The following is a 6290-nucleotide window of genomic DNA, read 5'->3' as shown; positions in this document are numbered from 1 at the left end:
TGGCAACCACACACCAGGAGAAAATATTTGCAAAATAAATACCTGAGAAAGGAAAGGTTTCCAGAACATATGAAGAACTTCTACAATTCAGTAATAAAATGCAAAGCACCCAATTAAAATGGGAAAACTATTTTAACAGACATTTCACAAAAGAATATATGTGAGTGGCCAATGTGCACATGAAAAAGTGCATGGTCACCTGATAAATGCAAATTAAAACTACAAGGAGACACTGCAATACACACATGAGAATGGCATCAACTATAACGACCACAGTAGCTGTTGTTGGAGAATATAAAGAATAAGTGGAACCCTCATTCATTGTTTGTGGGAGGAAAAAATGATACAACCAGTTTTTGAAAAAAGTTCTCATAGCTTCTTATAAAACTAAATATGCACTTACTCTTAGATCCAGTGTGAGGGAAACTATTTAGATGTTTTCAATTCACTTAGAAATGCATTAAAAATAAGATGGAATGATGGATGTTTACAGGAATTAATAGATAGGTATGTGATTTTTTTTTTTTAAGTCTATTAAAGTTTACTGATATAATTTAGGTGGTTGGTACACGGGTCTTCATAGTAAGATTCCTTCACTTCAGCTGTCAGTGTGAAAATTATCATAAGGCTTATGGGGGAAAATAAAAAACCTAAATGGATGAACAAGTAGTCAGAAACTTTCCAGGATTTAGTGATTTAGCTGGAGTTCCAGAAATGTGAAGAGTTTTATTCATTTTGAAAGAAAGTAGTGGCTGCTACCAATAATGTCGAAACCAGCCTATGATGAAGAGATACAGGAATCTGAAAGTTTTCAGACATTCCTGAAGAATTGGCTTGTGCTTGGACAAAAGAATTCCTGCAGTCTGGCATTTAGAACCAAACGTTTCTTTTAGCATGGGAGTAGCTTGGTTAACTTCTCATTTTCTGAAACCCCAGGGCTTGGAGCAGGTGGACTGTGACTTTCAGCCTGAAACCGAGAAGTGCCTTCTTTATTCACCAGCCATATCTGGAGGAATCAGTCCCTTGATTGACAGAGCCCTAATGACCTGGTGCTTCAGGTAGCATAATAGTATTGCAGGTGTCTTTCAAAAAGAAGTTTTAGATAGGATAGTGAGTCCCTTTCCTTGGTAAATCATACTTGGCCATGCACAAATAAGATCTTTGTTTGGCGTGGGAGTGTGTTTAAATTCTCCCATCTCTACTTGGAGGTACAGCCTTCTCAGGCAGGTCTATTTTTCTCTTTGACAGGAAACATATTTATACTTCTGTTTTCACTTAAATTTTTTCTTTTTCTTCAGTAAGGTAATCAATATATAACTCAAAAATTTCACTTTATTCTATATTCTATAAAAAAAAAATCCAAAAACTTGTTTTGTCAATTTGCAAATTAGTAGATGGTGTCATACATGACCGAGACTTGGCTTGAAGAAAGGTTATTGTCTCCAGGAAATAGTGGTGATTGGCCAAGAGGAATGGAGCTCCTCTCTCTGTGGAATTAAAACAAAATATTCACATGGTGGACAAGAACCAGTAAAAGAATGTTGATGGCCAGACACTGAGTATACTGAAGGGAATGACCCTTGACCCTTTTCTAGGAAGGAACATTGAGAAAAGGTTGAATATTTAACTCCTAGGAAGAGGCTCATTTTTCCCCTCTATATATCCTTCTCCTCCTCTTCCTCCTCATAATCCATTTTCCTTTTCTTTCTTCTTCCTCCTTCTCCCTCTTTGCCCATAAACTGTAGGGTATGGATTGTTTATATATTTTTAACATCTTTGTAGGTAAGGAGAAGTGAATCTTGATAATTTTCAAATAATGAATTGTGAATATAAGAAGCTGGAAACATCACTTGGAACATGTTTAGGTGGAGAATTAAAGACACATGTTGCAGAAAGATGAATGAGAGTAGCTAGGAGGCAGTGAGAGAACCAAACTTTAAAGATTCTTTTTTTCTGTAATTTATGGTTCGCTTGTTTGTTTAGATCCCATCTTCTTCTAAATGAGAATTTCACTCACTTAGTACAAAACATACACATACTATAATACCTTCAAAATTGGGATAGATAAAAATCATGTAGATGGAAGTAAAGAAATTTATTCTAAAACTAATGAAGTATAATTATTATATTAAAACATTACAGTTAAATGTGCATTACTTATCAATTAAAGCAAAAATGTATATAAGACAATGAGTCATACACTCCTTTTCAACAGGATTAAAAGAAAACACACAATTGTTCTTAAACAGATAGAACCTTTTAACTGAATTTTAAAAGAAATTTAGTATATTCATACTATACACAAATATTAATGAAGCTTGCTCTTTAATTTAAAAAAAAAAAAAAAAACTTCTCTCATTTTCTTTTTCACTAATGACCAAAAATCTATAAGGGTGTTTTTGTTGTTATTGTTTTGTTTTGTTTTGTTTTTATCATTTTCTAGAAGTATAGATTGAAGTCAGAAAAATAATTATTTCATAACTACTACATTATAGACCAGAAACTTCAGGCTTTATCTTTTGACTCCAAATCGTGTGCTCTTTCCACACCACCATTTTAGGGAGATAGGCCACAATAATGGATGTTGTTTTCACCAGTATATTTACTGAAAATACAGAACTATAGACAGCATATCACGATTTTCCTATATTGATCCTCAGTTAAAAGCTGAGGGCATAGAGGTTAAAACAAAACTCATTGAATGACTTTCTGTTTGGGGACAATTTACTGAGGTTGAGGTACTTTGCTTCCCAATAAATTAAATGTATGTGAGTTTAAGACTTTAGAATAACTGAAGGAATTGAGGCAAAATGGGTCCCTTAGACTAACAATCGCCTTATCATTTTCTTGATTGGAAATTGTATCAGTCAGGATCTCAGCAGGAAACAGATGGCACCGCTCCAACTGAGTAATTGAAGTGAGTTTAATAAAGGAGCTATTTACAAAGGAATGGGAAGAGCTTAGAGAAATCAAGAAGGAACAGCTCAGGGCTTCCAGAGAGGAACCAGTCAAGGAGAAGCAACAGCATTAGAAGAATAAATTCTCTGACACACTCTCTTCTGCTCTGATCTCCTGCTAGGGCTCCCATTGACCAAACTCAACAGAAAGACAGAAGACATGGGAGTCCCACATTCCATTTAAGTCAGAGTAGAGTGGACGAGGGTGGAGGGTGGATCTGGAAGTACACATCGACACAGGAATAGATGGTAGTTGATTCACCAATAAGCTCTCTGGAAGAAATAAACAGCAGAAATGTAATAAATGCTGGTCAAAGATAAACTTATCTCTCTTAATTTCAGTTTTGTTGGTTAAATTATGGATTAAGTTTGAAAAAAGGAAAATGAAAACAAACTTTTCTTAAATGCCAGTTATGTTCCAGGTTTAGTGCACATGGCTTTCCATGCATTATCTCCTTTAATTCTTGAAATAATAATATTGGATACTATTATCACTATTATGTATATGGAGAAGTAAGGCTCAGGGAGGTTAAATAATTTATCCCAGGAAACAGCTAGTAAGCAGTAAATCTGAGTCTTGAATCCAGAATTTGCTGACATCAAAGCCTGGAATTTTTTTCACCTTTGCAATATTCTTGCCTATTTTATTTATATGTAACCATATGCTTTTACACATCTGTCCTTAAGTAGAATCTTAAAGTTTCTGAAGAAGCAGTTTTGGATATACTCGGATGCACAAGCAAGTGATTAATCAAGACCAAAAGTTTCTACTCAAAAGAATGTAGACAAGATTATTCCAATTTGGAAATTTCAGGACAGTTACTAATCTCATGCCTTTTCCATAATGATAAATGCTATTTACTGAATATTTACAATATAGACTATTCACTTTCTGTGCATTAAATCAATCCATCTTCGTGTCAACTCCATGAAAATGAGATAGGAAAGTGAGGTACAGAAAAAGAGGGAACAGGGTAGAGGGAACAGAGACAGAAGCTAGCCTTCTCTGAGTAAGTGTTACTTTCATAATTATAAATCAAAACAAAACTCAAAGTATAAGAAGAAAACATTCCCCAAAAATAGAAAAAAAATAAATTATTACTTGATATTAATTTGTTGACATTATGTCATAGGAAGAAATATTTTTAAGTGATATAAAATACAGTAATCTGTTTTTTCATCCTTAGGGATGTACATTAAGGAAGAATATAACTGCAACAACAACAACAACAAAAAAACAGTTTTGTGTAATAATATTATAGGTAGTAATTTTAATATTGTCATTCTGAAACGAATATGCACATAATATATGATATATATTTCATATGATGTATACCATAAAGCAACATCAGTTTAACATAATTATTGTTGGGAACTAAGATTTCTAAATATAAAATGAAAAAAGTTAAACCAAATCCCTGTAATTCTCTATATGAATTGGAAATATCAGCATATATTCATGATATATGGTTTAGTACATTGAAAAAGCTTAGAAAGAATAACCAACCCGGTAACAAAAGTATTACCAACACCCAAATTATGTTCTCCAAATCTCTTTTTCTACCAGAGGAGCCAAGGCTGCTTGGAGAAATGGCAGAGTCAAGATCTATCACAGGAAAAGCCCAATATGAGCCTGAAACATCTCATCGTACTAGATAGTAAGGCAACTATGAGAAACAACTGAGGTCATGCCCAAAGGACTCAGGAGTCAGTGGGAAAAGGCTCCCACTGGACCAGGAGGAAGCATTTGAGCCTCACCAGGAATCATAAATGTGTGGACTGACACAAATAAAAAATATGAAAATCCATGAGATCATAATGACATTTTAAGAGGAAAGAAAAGTTCTTGGTAAACTTTGGAGTGTGCTAAACAAGCAAATTTCCTTTCTCTGAAAAGTGGTCAGTAAATAGACAAAAAGAGAAAAAAAAAAAAAAAACAAGTATTGCACCCACTTTTCCTATACAACTTTACCCCAAAGTGATCAAATATTTGGTGAAGGAAAGTTTCTCTTTATAAAAATTCCCCAGCTAACAAATGAAGAAGGAATGAAAGAATTAGAAAATCAACACACTTTAAATCCCTGTTAAAATAAGCCACTCCTCCAAAGGAAGGTTGAGCAATCTGCTTCCCTAGTGATCCCACCTCAGAAACCCAAGGAGGGGTCACTATGAGTCGGGTCCAATTTGATACCATATAACAACAAAGTATTGATAATCAATGGCTACTAACATCACAAGAGAAAATGCCACCACTGTGTGTCTCCTGTTGGAATTATAAAACACCAAATATGTGCCATTTTGCTTAAACATTGGCCTAAGTCAGATCAAGTTTCTAGATGTAGCTAGGAGTTTATTAGAAATAAAAGGGTAGATAGATATGTTAAATATTGCCCCAGGTTGCAGTCAACAAAACCCAGTATATGAGAAACTCAACAGGATAGCACTAATGACTTGAATCCTTCAACAAATAAATGATAACAATAAAGAGAAAGGAAGAAGCTACAGATTGAAAGAGGCCTAAGAGATCTATCAAAAAGCAATGTGTGTAAGTGATGTGGATTCTGATGAAAGATAAGTAAATTTTTGTGAACGTTATTGTTGTTATTGTTGGTAGGTGACCTCCAAGTCAGCTCTGACTCACAGCAACCCTGTGTGCAACAGAACAGAACACCGCCCTTTCCTGTGCCATCCTCACAATAGTTGCAATACTTGAGCCCATCATTGAAACCACTGTGCTAATCCATCTTGTGGGGGGTCTTTCCCCTTTTCACTGACCTTCTACTTAGCCAAGCTTGTTATCCTTCTCCAGAGAATGGTCCCTTCTCACAATATGACCAAAGTAGGTGAGACAAGGTCTGACCATGCTCGCTTTCAAGGAGCATTCCGGCTGCACTTCCTCCAAGAAAGGTTTGTTCTATTCTTCTGGCAGTCTATGGTATCTTTAGTATTCTTTGCCAAAACCACAATTCAAAGGCATCAACCCTTCTTCAGTCTTTCTTATGAATTGTCCAGCTTTCACGTGCATATGGGGCAATTGAATATACCATGGCTTGGGTCAGGAGCCAAAGTGACAAATTTGCTTCTTAACCCTTTAAAGAGATCTTTTGCAGCATATATTCTGAGTGCAAAATGACATCAGATTTTTTGACCGCTGTTTCCATGAGTGTTGACAGTGGATCCAAGTAATATGAAATTTCTGACAACTTCAATCTTTTCTCCATTTATCATGATGTTGCTTATTGGTCCAGTTGTGGGGACTTTTGTTTTCTTTATGTTTAGGTGTAATCCATACTGAAGATTGTAGTCTTTGCTCTTCACCAGTGAGTGCTTCAA

This window comes from Orycteropus afer, unplaced genomic scaffold, assembly GCF_000298275.1.
Source record: "Orycteropus afer afer isolate SDZICR_OR568_19922 unplaced genomic scaffold, OryAfe1.0 scaffold00320, whole genome shotgun sequence".
NCBI classification, from domain to species: Eukaryota; Metazoa; Chordata; class Mammalia; order Tubulidentata; family Orycteropodidae; genus Orycteropus; species Orycteropus afer.
Note: the sequence above shows the minus strand (reverse complement) of the source record.